At 40.9% G+C, this 17,203-nt stretch overlaps 1 protein-coding gene and 1 long non-coding RNA gene across 2 annotated transcripts in view; both read left to right on the plus strand.

The window, feature by feature from the left end:
* Positions 1 to 7,806: 7,806 nt before the first annotated feature.
* On the plus strand, positions 7,807 to 8,232 carry LOC133630509 (uncharacterized). Its single transcript, XR_009821265.1, has 3 exons — positions 7,807 to 7,903; positions 7,974 to 8,067; positions 8,139 to 8,232. It is a non-coding gene; the product is annotated as an uncharacterized LOC133630509 (long non-coding RNA).
* Positions 8,233 to 9,208: 976 nt separating this feature from the next.
* The window catches only part of LOC133630259 (junctional cadherin 5-associated protein-like), a 128,676-nt gene continuing 120,681 nt past the window's right edge, over positions 9,209 to 17,203 (plus strand). Inside the window, exon 1 of the mRNA XM_062021737.1 lies at positions 9,209 to 9,222. The gene's annotated coding sequence lies outside the window, so the exon portion shown is untranslated. The remainder of the gene's footprint in view (positions 9,223 to 17,203) is intronic.

The raw sequence follows: 17,203 nt of genomic DNA on the forward strand, positions 1-17,203 counted from the left end.
GAAGGGCTACCAGTTTGATACACACTTAAATAAATTGCCAGAAATAGCCAATTTGCTCAATTTACCTTTAACTCTATGTTATTATTAATAATTAATGATATTTACACTTAATTGAACGGTTTAAAAGAGGAGAAAACACACACAAAAAAATGACAATTAAATTTTGAAACATAGTTTATCTTCAATTTCGACTCTTTAAAATTCAAAATTCAACCGAAAAAAAGAAGAGAAAAACTAGCTAATTCGAATCTTTTTGAAAAAATTAAAAAAAGAATTTATGGAACATCATTAGTAATTTTTCCTGATTAAGATTAATTTTTGAATTTTGATGACATGTTTTAAATAGGTTAAAATCCAATCTGCACTTTGTTAGAATATATAACAAATTGGACCAAGCTATATTTCCAACAAACACAAATAATTATTTCTTCTATATTTTCCAGAACAAAAATTGTAAAAGAAATTCAAAAGACTTTGAAATAAGATTTAAATTTGATTCTAAAGATTTTCTAGATTTGCCAGAATATTTTTTTTTGAATTTTAATCATAATAAATTTGAAGAAATATTTCACAAATATTCTTCGTCGAAAAAACAGAAGCTAAAATGAAGAATTAAATTAAAATGTATTTATTATTCTTTACAATAATAAAAAATTTTTTTACTTGAACATTGATTTAAATCGTCAGGAAAGAAGAGGAAGGAATTTAAAAGGTAAAAAGGTATATGTGTTTAAAAATCCTAAAATCATTTTTAAGGTTGTATTTTTTCTCTACAATTGTCTTTCTGAAAGTTATAAGAAGCAAAGTAAAAAAATTTATGAATTTATTTAAATAAGTGAAGACCAAGTCTTTAAAATATTTTCTTGGATTTTCAAATTCTATTTGAGTTTTGTCTCTCTTAGAATTAAAAATGTCGAGCAAAGCGAGACCAGCTTGATAGTAAATAAATACAATTTAAAAAATAGAGGCAGCTCACTGGTAAGTGCTGCTATTTGAGCTATTTTTAGAACAGGCCAGCGGGCTACTCATCTGGTCCTTAGGGCTACCTGGTGCCCGCGGGCACCGCCTTGGTGACCCCTGGTATATAGGGTTAGGGGTTAGGGTTGGGGTTGGGGTTAGAGATTAGGATTAGGGTTAGGGTTAGGGTTGGGGTTAGGGTTAGGGTTAGTGTTAGGGTTAGGGTTAGGTTTAGGGTTGGGGTTGGGGTTAGGGTTAGGTTTAGGGTTGGGGTTGGGGTTGGGGTTGGGGTTAGGGTTAGGATTAGGGTTAAGGTTGGGATTAGGATTAGGGTTAGGGTTAGGCATAAAAAAAAGACTTGGTTAGGGTTAGGGTTGGGGGTTAGGGTTAGGCATAAAGAAAGAGAGTTGGGTTAGGGTTAGGGTTAGGGCTAAGGTTAGGTTTGGGGTTAGGGTTAGGGTTGGGATTAGGATTAGGGTTAGGGTTAGGCATAAAAAAAAGACTTGGTTAGGGTTAGGGTTGGGGGTGGGGTTAGGGTTAGGGTTAGGGTTGGGGTTGGGGTTAGGGTTAGGGTTAGTGTTAGGGTTAGGGTTAGGTTTAGGGTTGGGGTTGGGGTTGGGGTTAGGGTTAGGATTAGGGTTAAGGTTGGGATTAGGATTAGGGTTAGGGTTAGGCATAAAAAAAGACTTGGTTAGTGTTAGGGTTGGGGGTGGGGTTAGGGTTAGGGTTGGGGGTTAGGGTTAGGCATAAAAAAAGAGAGTTGGGTTAGGGTTAGGGTTAGGGCTAAGGTTAGGTTTGGGGTTAGGGTTAGGGTTGGGATTAGGATTAGGGTTAGGGTTAGGCATAAAAAAAAGACTTGGTTAGGGTTAGGGTTGGGGGTGGGGTTAGGGTTAGGGTTGGGGGTTAGGGTTAGGCATAAATAAAGAGAGTTGGGTTAGGGTTAGGGTTAGGGTTAGGGCTAAGGTTAGGTTTGGGGTTAGGGTTAGGGTTGGGATTAGGATTAGGGTTAGGGTTAGGGTTAGGCATAAAAAAAAGACTTGGTTAGGGTTAGGGTTGGGGGTGGGGTTAGGGTTAGGGTTGGGGGTTAGGGTTAGGCATAAAGAAAGCGAGTTGGGTTAGGGTTAGGGTTAGGGCTAAGGTTAGGTTTGGGGTTAGGGTTAGGGTTGGGATTAGGATTAGGGTTAGGGTTAGGCATAAAAAAAGACTTGGTTAGGGTTAGGTTTGGGGGTGGGGTTAGGGTTAGGGTTGGGGGTTAGGGTTAGGCATAAAGAAAGAGAGTTGGGTTAGGGTTAGGGTTAGGGCTAGGGTTAGATTTGGGGTTAGGGTTAGGGTTTGAACTGGAAAACTTTGTTATTTTTTGCAAATATTAGCTCATTTGGAATTTGATGCCTGCAACATGTTTCCAAAAAGCTGGCCCAAGTGGCAAAAAAGACTGATAAAGTTGAGGAATGCTCATCAAACACTTATTTGGAACATCCCACAGGTGAACAGGCTAATTGGGAACAGGTGGGTGCCATGATTGGGTGTAAAAGCAGCTTGCATGAAATGCTCAGTCGTTCACAAACAAGGATGGGGGCGAGGGTCACCACTTTGTCAACAAATGCCTGAGCAAATTGTTGACGAACAACATTTCTCAACCAGCTATTGCAAGGAATTCAGGGATTTCACCATCTACGCTCCGTAATATCATCAAAAGGTTCAGAGAATCTGGAGAAATCACTGCACGTAAGCGGCTAAGCCCGTGACCTTCCATCCCTCAGGCGGCACTGCATCAAAAAGCGACATCGGTGTGTAAAGGATATCACCACATGGGCTCAGGAACACTTCAGAAAACAACTGTCAGTAACTGCAGTTGGTCGCTACATCTGTAAGTGCAAGTTAAAACTCTACCATGCAAAGCGAAAGACATGTATCAACAACACCCGGAAACGCCGCCGGCTTCGCTGGGCCCGAGCTCATGTAAGATGGACTGACGCAAAGTGGAAAAGTGTTCCGTGGTCCGACGAGTCCACATTTAAATTTGTTTTTGGAAACTGTGGACGTTGAGGAAAGAACCATCCGGATTGTTCTAGGCGCAAAGTGTAAAAGCCAGCATGTGTGATGGTATGGGGGGTGTATTAGTGGCCAAGACATGGGTAACTTACACATCTGTGAAGGCACCATTAATGCTGAAAGGTACATACAGGTTTTGGAGCAACATATGTTGCCATCCAAGCGACGTTATCATGGACGCCCCTGCTTATTTCAGCAAGACAATGCCAAGCCACGTGTTAGAACGGCGTGACTTCATAGTAAAAGAGTGCGGGTACTAGACTGGCCTGCCTGTAGTCCAGACCTGTCTCCCATTGAAAATGTGTGAAGCCTAAAATAGCACAACTTAAGCTGTACATCAAGCAAGAATGGGAAAGAATTCCACCTGAGAAGCTTCAAAAACTGGTCTCCTCAGTTCAGAGTGTTGTTAAAAGGAAAGGCCATGTAACACAGTGGTAAAAATGCCCCTGTGACAACTTGTTTGTGTTGCTGCCACAAAAGAAAAGTCAGTTTCATGATTCTTCTAACACATTGAAATAAATATGGCATTAGAATTGTTAATAGCTATCTAATGTAGTTACATCCAAATTCTAATAGAGCTAACTTAGTTTCTGGGCTTCCTCGAGGTTCCATTTGCGGTGGTCCTTGCTGGAAAAAAGGGTGAGAACTTCTGCCTTAGAACAATAAACTAGAGTAGAAAATAAGTTGTTTTTAAAGCTCCAAACCCATATTTCTTTATCTGCTTTGGAGACTGGTCGTGGCTCCAGATGTGTGTTACCTCACCCCGGGTCAGAAAGCCGGCACATGGTCATCATGTCATGTGCAGTGAAGAGGGTGATGTGTGAAAACCAACGCCTGGTACTGGGAAGTGCTTCTTGCGTCATCCTCCTCACAAGCCAAAGTGGGACGGGTATGTTTGGTTTTTCTCACTCGCCAGCCTCCCGAAGGGCCCGGGAAAACGACAACGGTGCTCGGTCTGTCCTACCGAGTGGTAAAGTACGACGCGGCGCGGTTAACTCGTTCGATCGCGGTGTTATTGAGTGTGGTCGAAAAAGAACTGATACACACACTGAAATCTTTGAGCCAACTTGTGTTTAAGAATTAATAAACACACACAAACATTGTTTTGTTTGGTAGAAGAAGCATGGAATAATCTTCTTAAAAGTCTTGTTATTGTTATTGGAGGGTTAAAATAAGTTCATCTTTTCCCCCAACAATTGTGCGTTCAATGGCATTCAAATGAGTTGTGAAGTGTAAATTAAGCTACATAATAATGTCAATAAAAGGGATTTGATTAAATCATATTTATATGTTGGTGTAATAATTACATTTTTTGGTTATTTTTTTTATTTCAGAATTGTAAATCATTATATTTTTATTTGATATATATATATACACACACACACACACACACACACACACACACACACACACACACACACACACACACACACACACACACACACACATATTTGCATTTATACACATATATATATTTACACATATACACACACAGATACACACTTACATACACAAATTTTTCACATATATATATGTATACACACACACATATACACATATATATTTACACATATATACATATATACACACATACACAGATTTTTCACATGTATATATATACACACACACGCATATACACATATATATATATATAAATATACACATATATCCATATATACACACATACATACACACATTTTTCACATATATATATATACACACACATATAAACATACATATTTACACATAAATACATATATACACACATATACACACATACATACACACATTTTTCACATATATATATATACACACACATATAAACATATATATTTACACATATATACATATATACACACATATACACACATACATACACACATTTTTCACATATATATATACACAAATATACACATATATATTTTTACACATATATACATATAAACACACATAAACACATTTTTCACACACATATATATATATATATATATATATATATATATATATACACACACACATATAAACATATATATTTACACATATATACATATATACACACATATACACACACACATACACAGATTTTTCACATGTATATATATACACACACACATATGCACACATATATTTACACATATATACATATATACACACATATACACTCATACATACACACATTTTTCACATTTATATACATACACATACATATACACATATATATTTACACATATATACATATATACACACATATACACACACACATACACAGATTTTTCACATGTATATATATACACACACATATGCACACATATATACATATATACACACATACATACACACATTTTTCACATTTATATACATACACATACATATACACATATATATTTACACATATATACATATATACACATATATATCTACACACATATATATATATATACACACATATAAACATATACTGTATATTTACACATATATACATATATACACACATATACACACATAAATACACACATTTTTCACATATATATATACACACATATACACATATATATTTACACATATATACATATAAACACACATAAACACACTTACATACACACATTTTTCACATATATATATACACACACATATACACATATATATATTAACACATATATACATATATACACACATATACACACATACATACAAACGTTTTTCACATATATACATATATACACACACATACACATATATATTTACACCTATATACATATATACACACAAACATACATACACACACTTTTTATATATATATATATATATATATATATATATATATATATATATATATATATATATATATATATATATATATATATATATATATATATATATATATATATATATATATATATATATATATATATATATATAAAAAGTGTGTGTATGTATGTTTGTGTGTATATATGTTGTGTGTGTGAATGGGTGAATGTGGAAATACCGTCAAAGCGCTTTGAGTACCTTGAAGGTAGAAAAGCGCTATACAAGTATAACCCATTTATCATTTATACACCTATTATTTTGTTTACTTTTTAAGCCAAAATGCGTCCATTCTCCCTTTTCTGTCTACACACTGTGTCTACTTGTAAGTACTCTGTGTGTGTGCACTGCCGAACATGCTCCTCTGCTCCTAAAACCAGCAATGTATTTTCAAACAGAGTATAGTACCGCTTTTGATTCATTAGTACGGCGATGCTATACTAGTAGCGGTATACCGTACAACCTTACAGGAGTGTCATGCCACACCGTACAATAAATATGAATGAGGACTGAGAGCACACACACACACTATGTCAACAATTTTCCCAAGTGACAGCGTCTGATGACGCTATTTTCCCCTCCTCTCCCACTTGAAGCCCTAAAAAAAAAGGGTTAATTAGGTTAGCAGCGGTGTAATTACGCATTCCTGCAAACGTATAAACTTCTTGCATGTTGCAAACGTTGCGCTGTCTTTGCAAAAGAAGGGGAAAAAAATAAAAAGACAGTTTTCCCCTCTGGCGTGCTTCCATCCGCCTTCCCTCCGCTTGCCTCACTGTGGCTGTCTGCTGCACTCCATTCTGCTCCCACGAGGAATCCGGGACAGACTATATTGTTCTAGCCGAGTGTGTGTGTGTGTGTGTGTGTGTGTGTGTGTGTGTGTGTGTGTGTGTGTGTGTGTGTGTGTGTGTGTGTGTGTGACTGGAATAGTGTGTTTTGCTATATCACAGCCGAGTGATACTTGGAGTAGCAAGGTGGAGCGCAAATACGACACTCAGACGGCAAATCACACACACACGCACACATACACACGCACACACACACACACACGCACACACTCACAAAGTGATTCACCGTGCGAAGGGAAAAAAAAAATCTGAGTGCACGTTGTCAAAAGAGATCTGTCATCTGAATGTGTGGAGAAAGGAGTCAAACGTAACGTTTAGGAGTAAGACCGGCTTATTCCCTCATGCTCCCCCTGAAACGGATCTGTCTAAATCTGTGTTAGTGAGCATTTCTTCTTTGCCAAGATAATACATCACACCTCACAGGTGTGGCATGTCAAGATGCTGATTAAACGGCATGAATTGAATTTCATTTCTCTACCATAATGCGTTTCAGAGAATTTGGCAGTACATCCAACCGGCCTCACAACCGCCGACCAGCCCAGGACTTCCATTTTTTCTTTGCCAAGATGATCCATCCCACTTCGCAGGTTTGGCATGTCAAGATGCCGATTAAACGGCATGAATTGAACGTTAATTTCTCTACCATAATGCGTTTCAGGGAATTTGGCACATCCAACCGGCCTCACAACCGCCGACCAGCCCAGGACCTTCATTTCTTCTTTGCCAAGATAAACCATCCCACCTCACAGGTGTGGCATGTCAAAATGCTGATTAAACGGCACAAATTGAATGTTCATTTCTCTACCATAATGCGTTTCAGAGAATTTGGCAGTACATCCAACCGGCCTCACAACCACAGACCAGCCCAGGACCTCCATTTCTTCTTTGCCAAGATGATCCATCCCACCTCACAGGTCTGGCATGTCAAGATGCCGATTAAACGGCATGAATTGAACGTTAATTTCTCTGCCATAATGTGTTTCAGGGAATTTGGCAGTACATCCAACCGGCCTCACAACCACAGACCAGCCCAGGACCTCCATTTCTTCTTTGCCAAGATAAACCATCCCACCTCACTGGTGTGGCATGTCAAGATGCCGATTAAACGGCATGAATTGAACGTTAATTTCTCTACCATAATGCGTTTCAGGGAATTTGGCAGTACATCCAACCGGCCTCACAACCACAGAACAGCCCAGGACCTCCATTTCTTCTTTGCCAAGATGATCCATCCCACCTCACTGGTGTGGCATGTCAAGATGCAGATTAAACGGCATGAATTGAATTTCATTTCTCTACCATAATGCGTTTCAGAGAATTTGGCAGTACATCCAACCGGCCTCACAACCACAGACCAGCCCAGGACCTCCATTTCTTCTTTGCCAAGATAAAACATCCCTCTTCACAGGTGTGGCATGTCAAGATGCTGATTAAACGGCATGGGTTTAATGTTAAATTCTCTACCATAATGCGTTTCAGAGAATTTGGCAGTACATCCAACCGGCCTCACAACCACAGACCAGCCCAGGACCTCCATTTCGTCTTTGCCAAGATGATCCATCCCACCTCACAGGTGTGACGTATGAAGCTGCTGATTAAACAGCATGAATCAAATGTTAATTTCTCTACCATAATGCGTTTCAGAGAATTTGGCAGTACATCCAACCGGCCTCACAACCACAGACCAGCCCAGGACCTCCATTTCGTCTTTGCCAAGATGATCCATCCCACCTCACAGGTGTGACATATGAAGATGCTGATTAAACAGCATGAATCGAATGCTAATTTCTCTACCATAATGCGTTTCAGAGAATTTGGCAGTACATCCAACCGGCCTCACAACCACAGACCAGCCCAGGACCTCCATTTCTTCTTTGCCAAGATGATCCATCCCACCTCACTGGTGTGGCATGTCAAGATGCCGATTAAACGGCATGAATTGAACGTTAATTTCTCTACCATAATGCGTTTCAGGGAATTTGGCAGTACATCCAACCGGCCTCACAACCACAGACCAGCCCAGGACCTCCATTTCATCTTTGCCAAGATGATCCATCCCACCTCACAGGTGTGACATATGAAGATGCTGATTAAACAGCATGAATCGAATGTTAATTTCTCTACCATAATGCGTTTCAGAGAATTTGGCAGTATATCCAACCGGCCTCACAACCACAGACCAGCCCAGGACCTCCATTTCTTCTTTGCCAAGATGATCCATCCCACCTCACAGTTGTGGCATGTCAAGATGCAGATTAAACGGCATGGGTTTAATGTTAATTTCTCTACCATAATGCGTTTCAGAGAATTTGGCAGTACTTCCAACCGGCCTCACAACCACAGACCAGCCCAGGACCTCCATTTCGTCTTTGCCAAGATAAACCATCCCACCTCAAAGGTGTGGCATATGAAGATGCTGATTAAACGGCATGAATTGAATGTTCATTTCTCTACCATAATGGGTTTCAGGGAATTTGGCAGTACATCCAGCCGGCCTCACAACCGCCGACCAGCCCTGGACCTCCATTTCTTCTTTGCCAAGATGATCCATCCCACCTCACAGGTGTGACATATGAAGATGCTGATTAAACAGCATGATTATTGCACAGGTTAGGCTGCCCACAATAAAAGGCCACAACTAATCTAAACTCAAAACTGTGATTAATCGACTAAAAATGTTATAATTTGACGACACAAGCTAATTTATTAGTGAAATCAAATTATTTATTTGTGACAGCAATATACCAGTCCCTCGGAATCTCTCTGGTATTTTTGAAATGCCGGACTTTGCAGATGTTATCCCCCAAAATTGCAATGAAAGGAGCACATATTTGTCCAGACGTTGTTTAGGCTGCCCCCAATGTGCAGTTTTGTCACACAGCACAATGTCACAGAAGTTTTGGGGGATTGGACAGTTGACCTGCTGATTGTAGGAATGTTCACCAGAGCTGTTGCACGTGAATCGAATGTTCATTTCTCTCCCATAAGGCATTTCAGAGAATTTGGCAGTACATCCAACCGGCCTCACAACCGCAGACCAGCCCAGGACTGGATGTTGAAGTCTATTTATTGTATAATAATAAAATGATATATAATTAAATATTATATACTGTATATATAATATGTCAATATTACATATGTTATATTTTATATTGCTACTATGGTACATTTTTTTTGTCTACTTTATACCTTTTGTTTCCGCCCTCTTTGTGTGCCCCTGTGTGCATTATCCTTTCCATTCTTTGTAACTAAACTTCTGTGTTGAACAATTTCCCTTGTGGATCATTAAAGTTTGTCTAAGTCTAAGTCTAAGGTGCACCTCTATTATCGTCTTAGACCAGCCACCCGGACCGCTGCTGCAACAATCGGTTGGCATAACCAAAAATGTTTACACATACTTGCCGGACATGTCAGCCACTGAACATTTAGCATAATATTCTTATCAGTAACGTAGTAGGAAGAGGCTAGGAATTTGTTACATTAAATTCAATCTCGTGACCTTAAATTATCCGCAAAACACGGTGAAAAGAGCCTTCATTCCATTTAACCTCAAGTAGTGTCATGACTTGGTCTATGGCGTGGTTTGTTCTCCCGTGGTGCAAATGAATTGGACCGGACATGGCGTGCAGGTGAGGACATGTTTAATATTTTAACTCAAAAGGCTCAAAAGGGTATAAACAAAAAGCGCTCACAGCGGAGGTAAAAACTTGACTATGAAAACAAAACTTGCACAAAGGCAGAAACTATGAACAATGAAACAAAAACACTAACTGTGGCCTTAATAAACAAAAACTTACTTGGCATGAGCAAAAGCACGAAAAAGAGCAGCATGGATCATCAGCATGAGGGTGAACAGAGTGGCAGGAGTGTGATGTCGCCAGGACGAACAACAGAAACAGACAGATTTAAATAGTGACATGATCAGTGAAAACAGGTGCGTGACTCAAAACGTGAAACGGGTGCGTGGCATGACAGGTGAAAACTAATGAGTTGGCAAAGTAACAAACAAACAAGGAAGTGCACAACCAGGAACTAAAAAGAGTCCAAAAAATAAACAGCACATGGCCAAAACAAAAACATGATCAACAGACATGACAGAGGCCCCCCCTTATGGACAGATCCCAGATGTCCAAAAAGCAAAAACAAAACAAAAAAACAAAGCAGGATCAAAAGTCATGGGAGGGCGGGAGGGGGACATGGCAGTGGGTCGCCAGACCAGGTGTCCCCGAATCCACCGGGGCAGAGTTAGATGCCGGCGACGCGTAGAGCGCCGCTGTACCAGACGAGGTGGACGACCTGGCAATGGCCACATTCGTGGCCGACGAGGAGGTCGGCGAACCTGGCGTGGCGGACGCCCACGGAATGGCCACATCCGTGGCTGACTAGGAGGTGGATGCGTCGTCATCGTGGCAGGCGGCGAAGCTTGGCGTGGCGCGTCAGGCGGCGAAGCTTGGCGTGGCGGGTCTTGGTCTTGGCGTGGCGGGTCTTGGTCTTGGCGTGGGGGGTCTTGGTCTTGGCGTGGGGTGTCTTGGTCTTGGCGTGGGGGGGTCTTGGTCTTGGTCTTGGCTTGGGGGGTCTAAGTCTAAGGTGCACCTCCATGATCGTCTTAGACCAGCCACCCAGACAGCTGCTGCAACAATCGGTCGGCATAACCAAAGAATTTCTGCACACGCTATGAGAAACCCTCACAGGGAAGCTCCTCATGCTCGTCGTCCTCATAGGGGTCTGGACCTGACTGCAGTCCGTCGTCCCAACCGACTCGAGTGGGCGAATGCTCACATTCGATGGCGTTTGGCACATTGGAGTGGTGTTCACTCCCATCAGCCCTGAAAAGGGAAAACCGGGATTCACACGTTAAGACAGCGGTTTGCTCTTGAGATCCCGCGGCCTTTTGTTGTGCCATTCACCCCGAGACCATCACCTCATGTTGCAGCATGACAATGCACGGCCCCACGTTGCAAAGATCTGCACACAATTCCTGGAAGCGGAAAACATCCCAGTTCTTGCTTGGCCAGCGTACTCGCCGGAGATGTCAGCCACTGAACATTTAGCATAATATTCTTATTGTCAGAATAATTGTATCTAAGTCATACTTGCCAACCCTCCCGGATTTTCCGGGAGACTCCCGGAATTCAGCGCCTCTCCCGAAAACCTCCCGGAAGAAATTTTCTCCCGAAAATCTCCCGGAATTCAGCCGGAGCTGGAGGCCACGCCCCCTCCAGCTCCATGCAGACCTGAGTGGGGACAGCGGCGACAGTCTGTTTTCACGTCCACTTTCCCACGATATAAACAGCGTGCCTGCCCAATGACGTTAAAACTGTAGAATGATCGAGGGCGAGTTCTTGGTTTCTTATGTGGGTTTATTGTTAGGCAGTTTCATTAACGTCCTCCCAGCGCGGTAACAACACATAACAACAGCAGTCACGTTTTCGTGTACCGTAAAGCAGTTTGTCTGCCGTAAACAGCAATGTTGTGACACTCTTAAACAGGACAATACTGCCATCTACTGGATAGCCTCCGAAACACTGAAATTCAAGTATTTCTTTTATTTGTATGTATAATAAAATAAATATGTATATATATATATATATATATATATATATATATATATATATATATATATATATATATATATATATATATATATATATATATATATATAGCTAGAATTCACTGAAAGTCAAGTATTTCATACATATATATATATATATATATATATATATATATATATATGAAATATATATGAAATACTCGAGTTGGTGAATTCTAGCTGTAAATATACTCCTCCCCTCTTAACCACGCCCCCAACCACGCCCCCGACCACGCCCCACCCCAGCTCCCGAAATCGGAGGTCTCAAGGTTGGCAAGTATGATCTAAGTTATCACAAAACTTTGTGTTTCCATGAGTTCCCGGCGAGCAGACAAAAGCCGTCTTTGATCTTACCAAGCAAAAGGCTTGTAAAACTCCACCGTGTACGATGGGAAGCGACAGGAAGGTGTCGGTTTCTTTGATCTATTGTAATCCACAGGAAGATCTTGTCTTGACCCGAGATCTACAAAGCAGAGAGGAATCACGACCTGATGCAAAATCCAGGCATCTTTTCTTTGAACTGTTTTGTGACCAAGGGCGACGGCTGTTTACGACCCCCTCTCCCCTTCGAAACAGCTGTTGCTATGTAATCAGGGAAAGTCCAAATTAAAGAGGAGGCGTAGAATTCTCTTGTCAGAGCGTAGGACGACACCGTACAAGGGTACAGGTCTACGCGTTTCTCCTCATTGAGCCAAATTGAATCCTGTCTCTGTTTAATTCCTTGCTTCTTGTCTGTTTAATAGACGTCATCGGTGTTTGAACCTGACACTTATCAGTGACGTAGTAGGAAGAGGCTCGGAATTTGTTACATTAAATTCAATCTCGTGGTCTTGAATTCTCCGCACCACACCACGAAAAGAGCCTTCGTTCCATTTAACCTCAAGTCGGGTCAAGGCGGAATATCTTTACATTCTCCCCGCTCCTTCCAATTACGCTGCTGTTTTTAAACAAGCGGCTTAAAGCCGATTTAATGGAATCTTAGGAAAGCAACGAGGGGGAGCTGATGAGTTCCGCAGCCAGATGGCTCACTCTTTTGCAGCCCTCTGCTAAATATCTAAGATTCACTGACACAAGCAATAAAACTAAAAGGGTTTGTAGGGATTCAAAGTGCTTCCGCAGCACACTGGAGTCTCCCTTTTTTCCTCAGCATCTTTCAGCCTCCAGAGCTCCCGGGTATAAACAGACTGTTAGAGAACCGTTATTGGCGATGGCTGCGGCGAGGTGTCTTTATGGCACGACATAAAGACAAGAGAACTCAAGTGTCTCGACACAGCGTGAAACAGGCTTTCCTTTAAACACTTTAGGGTTCATTTAAAAAGTCCAAACCTGAGAAGGTGTGCTAAATCTTGGGGTAATCCAATATAGAAACAGTCTGTAAATGACAAAAGGAAATAATTGGGTATAGACTTAGACTTAGATAAACTTTAATGATCCACAAGGGAAATTGTTCCACACAGTAGCTCAGTTACAAAGGTGTCGGGTTCAAACACTGATGACATTTATTAAACAGACGAGAAGCAAGGAATCATGCAGAGACAGAGTTCAATTCGTTATTTGGGCTGTATTTTAGTTACAGATCCAAACTACGTTCTAAAAGTCCAGCCCGTGTGCTTCCTCTATTTATTTGGGAGGTCCCTGTTTACATCACTGAAGCTGTCGCCGAGGGTAATCTCGACAACTCCAGTTAGACACAATATATGATTATACAAAAATGCAAGTGTGTTGACGCCGGTGATATCGCCTTGTCTCTGCTCCGTCTGCGTCACGGCGGTGTTCGGCCTTGGCAGTCAGCAGGCCGTTCCTGGACACAGACACTGATACCAAACTGGCTTGCAATCTTTTGGATTGCCAGCTTTGCACAGACAAAGAAAAATACCACTTCCGCACAATTGACAATAATTATAGCAACGGCCCTTGAGCATAAGAGTTGTGTGATAATATATACATAAATATTATAACAGAAGGATGGAAAGGATATCAATCAATCAATCAATCAATCAATCAAAGTTTATTTATATAGCCCTTAATCACGAGTGTCTCAAAGGGCTGCACAAGCCACAACGACATCAGGACAAGAAGAAAACTCAACCTAATGGGGTACAATGAGAAACCTTGGAGAGGACCACAGATGTGGGGACATCTTTTATCTAAACATTTTAGTGCACAACATGTAGTAATGTATTTATTACTAATTCTACATTTGACTTTGTTTTCCCCGTCATGGGTGAAATAAAAGTAAATCCTATCCTATTAATCTCAGATGGTTACTTATTAGACGATTCGATCCGATTCTCTTTTTGGGGGTGTCGATTCGAATCAGAATTGATTCTCGATTCAACACGATTGTCAGTTCAGAACGATTCTTACGATGTATCATTTTGTAAATTTTGTAATTTGGGCACACTGTGGCGCGGTTGGGAGAGTGGCCGTGCCAGCAACCTGAGGGTTCCTGGTTCGATCCCCAGCTTCTACCAACTTCTACCAACCAGCTACTACTGTGTCTTTGAGCAAGACACTTCACCCTTGCTCCTGATGGGTCGTGGTTAGCGCCTTGCATGGCAGCTCCCACCATCAGTGTGTGAAAGTGTGTGTGAATGGGTGAATGTGGAAATAGTGTCACTATTTGTTAGTGTTTTAATAAATCCATTCCTTTTTGTTGTCAACCTGTCCAAAACAAACCACTACGACTAGTACATCTGAACTTCTAGTTTGCAACTGATTTCAACAGACCACTACGACTAGTACAACTGAACTTCTAGCTTGCAACTGGTTTCAACAGACCACTACGACTAGTACAACTGAACTTCTAGCTTGCAACTGATGTCAACAGACCACTACGACTAGTACAACTGAACTTCTAGCTTGCAACTGATGTCAACAAACCACTACGACTAGTACAACTGAACTTCTAGCTTGCAACTGATTTCAACAGACCACTACGACTAGTACAACTGAACTTCTAGTTTGCAACTGATGTCAACAGACCACTACGACTAGTACAACTGAACTTCTAGCTTGCAACTGATGTCAACAGACCACTACGACTAGTACAACTGAACTTCTAGTTTGCAACTGGTTTCAACAGACCACTACGACTAGTACAACTGAACTTCTAGCTTGCAAATGATGTCAACAGACCACTACGACTAGTACAACTGAACTTCTAGCTTGCAACTGGTTTCAACAAACCACTACGACTAGTACAACTGAACTTCTAGTTTGCAACTGATTTCAACAGACCACTACGACTAGTGCAACTGAACTTCTAGCTTGCAACTGATTTCAACAGACCACTACGACTAGTACAACTGAACTTCTAGCTTGCAACTGATTTCAACAGACCACTATGACTAGTACAACTGAACTTCTAGCTTGCAACTGATTTCAACAGACCACTACGACTAGTGCAACTGAACTTCTAGTTTACAACTGATTTCAACAGACCACTACAACTAGTACAACTGAACTTCTAGCTTGCAACTGGTTTCAACAAACCACTACGACTAGTACAACTGAACTTCTAGTTTGCAACTGATTTCAACAGACCACTACGACTAGTACAACTGAACTTCTAGCTTGCAACTGATGTCAACAGACCACTACGACTAGTACAACTGAAATTCTAGTTTGCAACTGATTTCAACAGACCACTACGACTAGTGCAACTGAACTTCTAGTTTACAACTGATTTCAACAGACCACTACGACTAGTACAACTGAACTTCTAGCTTGCAACTGATTTCAACAGACCACTACGACTAGTACAACTGAACTTCTAGCTTGCAACTGATGTCAACAAACCACTACGACTAGTACAACTGAACTTCTAGTTTGCAACTGATGTCAACAGACCACTACAACTAGTACAACTGAACTTCTAGCTTGCAACTGATTTCAACAGACCACTACGACTAGTACAACTGAACTTCTAGTTTGCAACTGATTTCAACAGACCACTAGGACTAGTACAACTGAACTTCTAGCTTGCAACTGATTTCAACAGACCACTACGACTAGTACAACTGAACTTCTAGCTTGCAACTGATTTCAACAGACCACTACGACTAGTGCAACTGAACTTCTAGTTTGCAACTGATGTCAACAGACCACTACGACTAGTACAACTGAACTTCTAGTTTGCAACTGATTTCAACAGACCACTACGACTAGTACAACTGAACTTCTAGCTTGCAACTGGTTTCAACAGACCACTACGAATAGTACAACTGAACTTCTAGTTTGCAACTGATTTCAACAGACCACTACGACTAGTACAACTGAACTTCTAGTTTGCAACTGATTTCAACAGACCACTACGACTAGTACAACTGAACTTCTAGTTTGCAACTGATTTCAACAGACCACTACGACTAGTACAACTGAACTTCTAGCTTGCAACTGGTTTCAACAGACCACTACGAATAGTACAACTGAAATCCTAGTTTGCAACTGATTTCAACAGACCACTACGACTAGTACAACTGAACTTCTAGTTAGCAACTGATTTCAACAGACCACTACGACTAGCGCAACTGAACTTCTAGTTTACAACTGATTTCAACAGACCACTACGACTAGTACAACTGAACTTCTAGCTTGCAACTGGTTTCAACAGACCACTACGACTAGTACAACTGAACTTCTAGCTTGCAACTGATGTCAACAGACCACTACGACTAGTACAACTGAACTTCAATTTTGCAACTGGTTTCAACAGACCACTACGACTAGTACAACTGAACTTCTAGCTTGCAACTGATGTCAACAGACCACTACGACTAGTACAACTGAACTTCTAGCTTGCAACTGATTTCAACAGACCACTACGACTAGTACAACTGAACTTCTAGTTTGCAACTGATTTCAACAGACCACTACGACTAGTCAACTGAACTTCTAGCTTGCAACTGATTTCAACAGACCACTACGACTAGTACAACTGAACTTCTAGTTT

The sequence above is a fragment of the Entelurus aequoreus genome, linkage group LG15 (assembly GCF_033978785.1).
Source record: "Entelurus aequoreus isolate RoL-2023_Sb linkage group LG15, RoL_Eaeq_v1.1, whole genome shotgun sequence".
NCBI classification, from domain to species: domain Eukaryota; kingdom Metazoa; phylum Chordata; class Actinopteri; order Syngnathiformes; family Syngnathidae; genus Entelurus; species Entelurus aequoreus.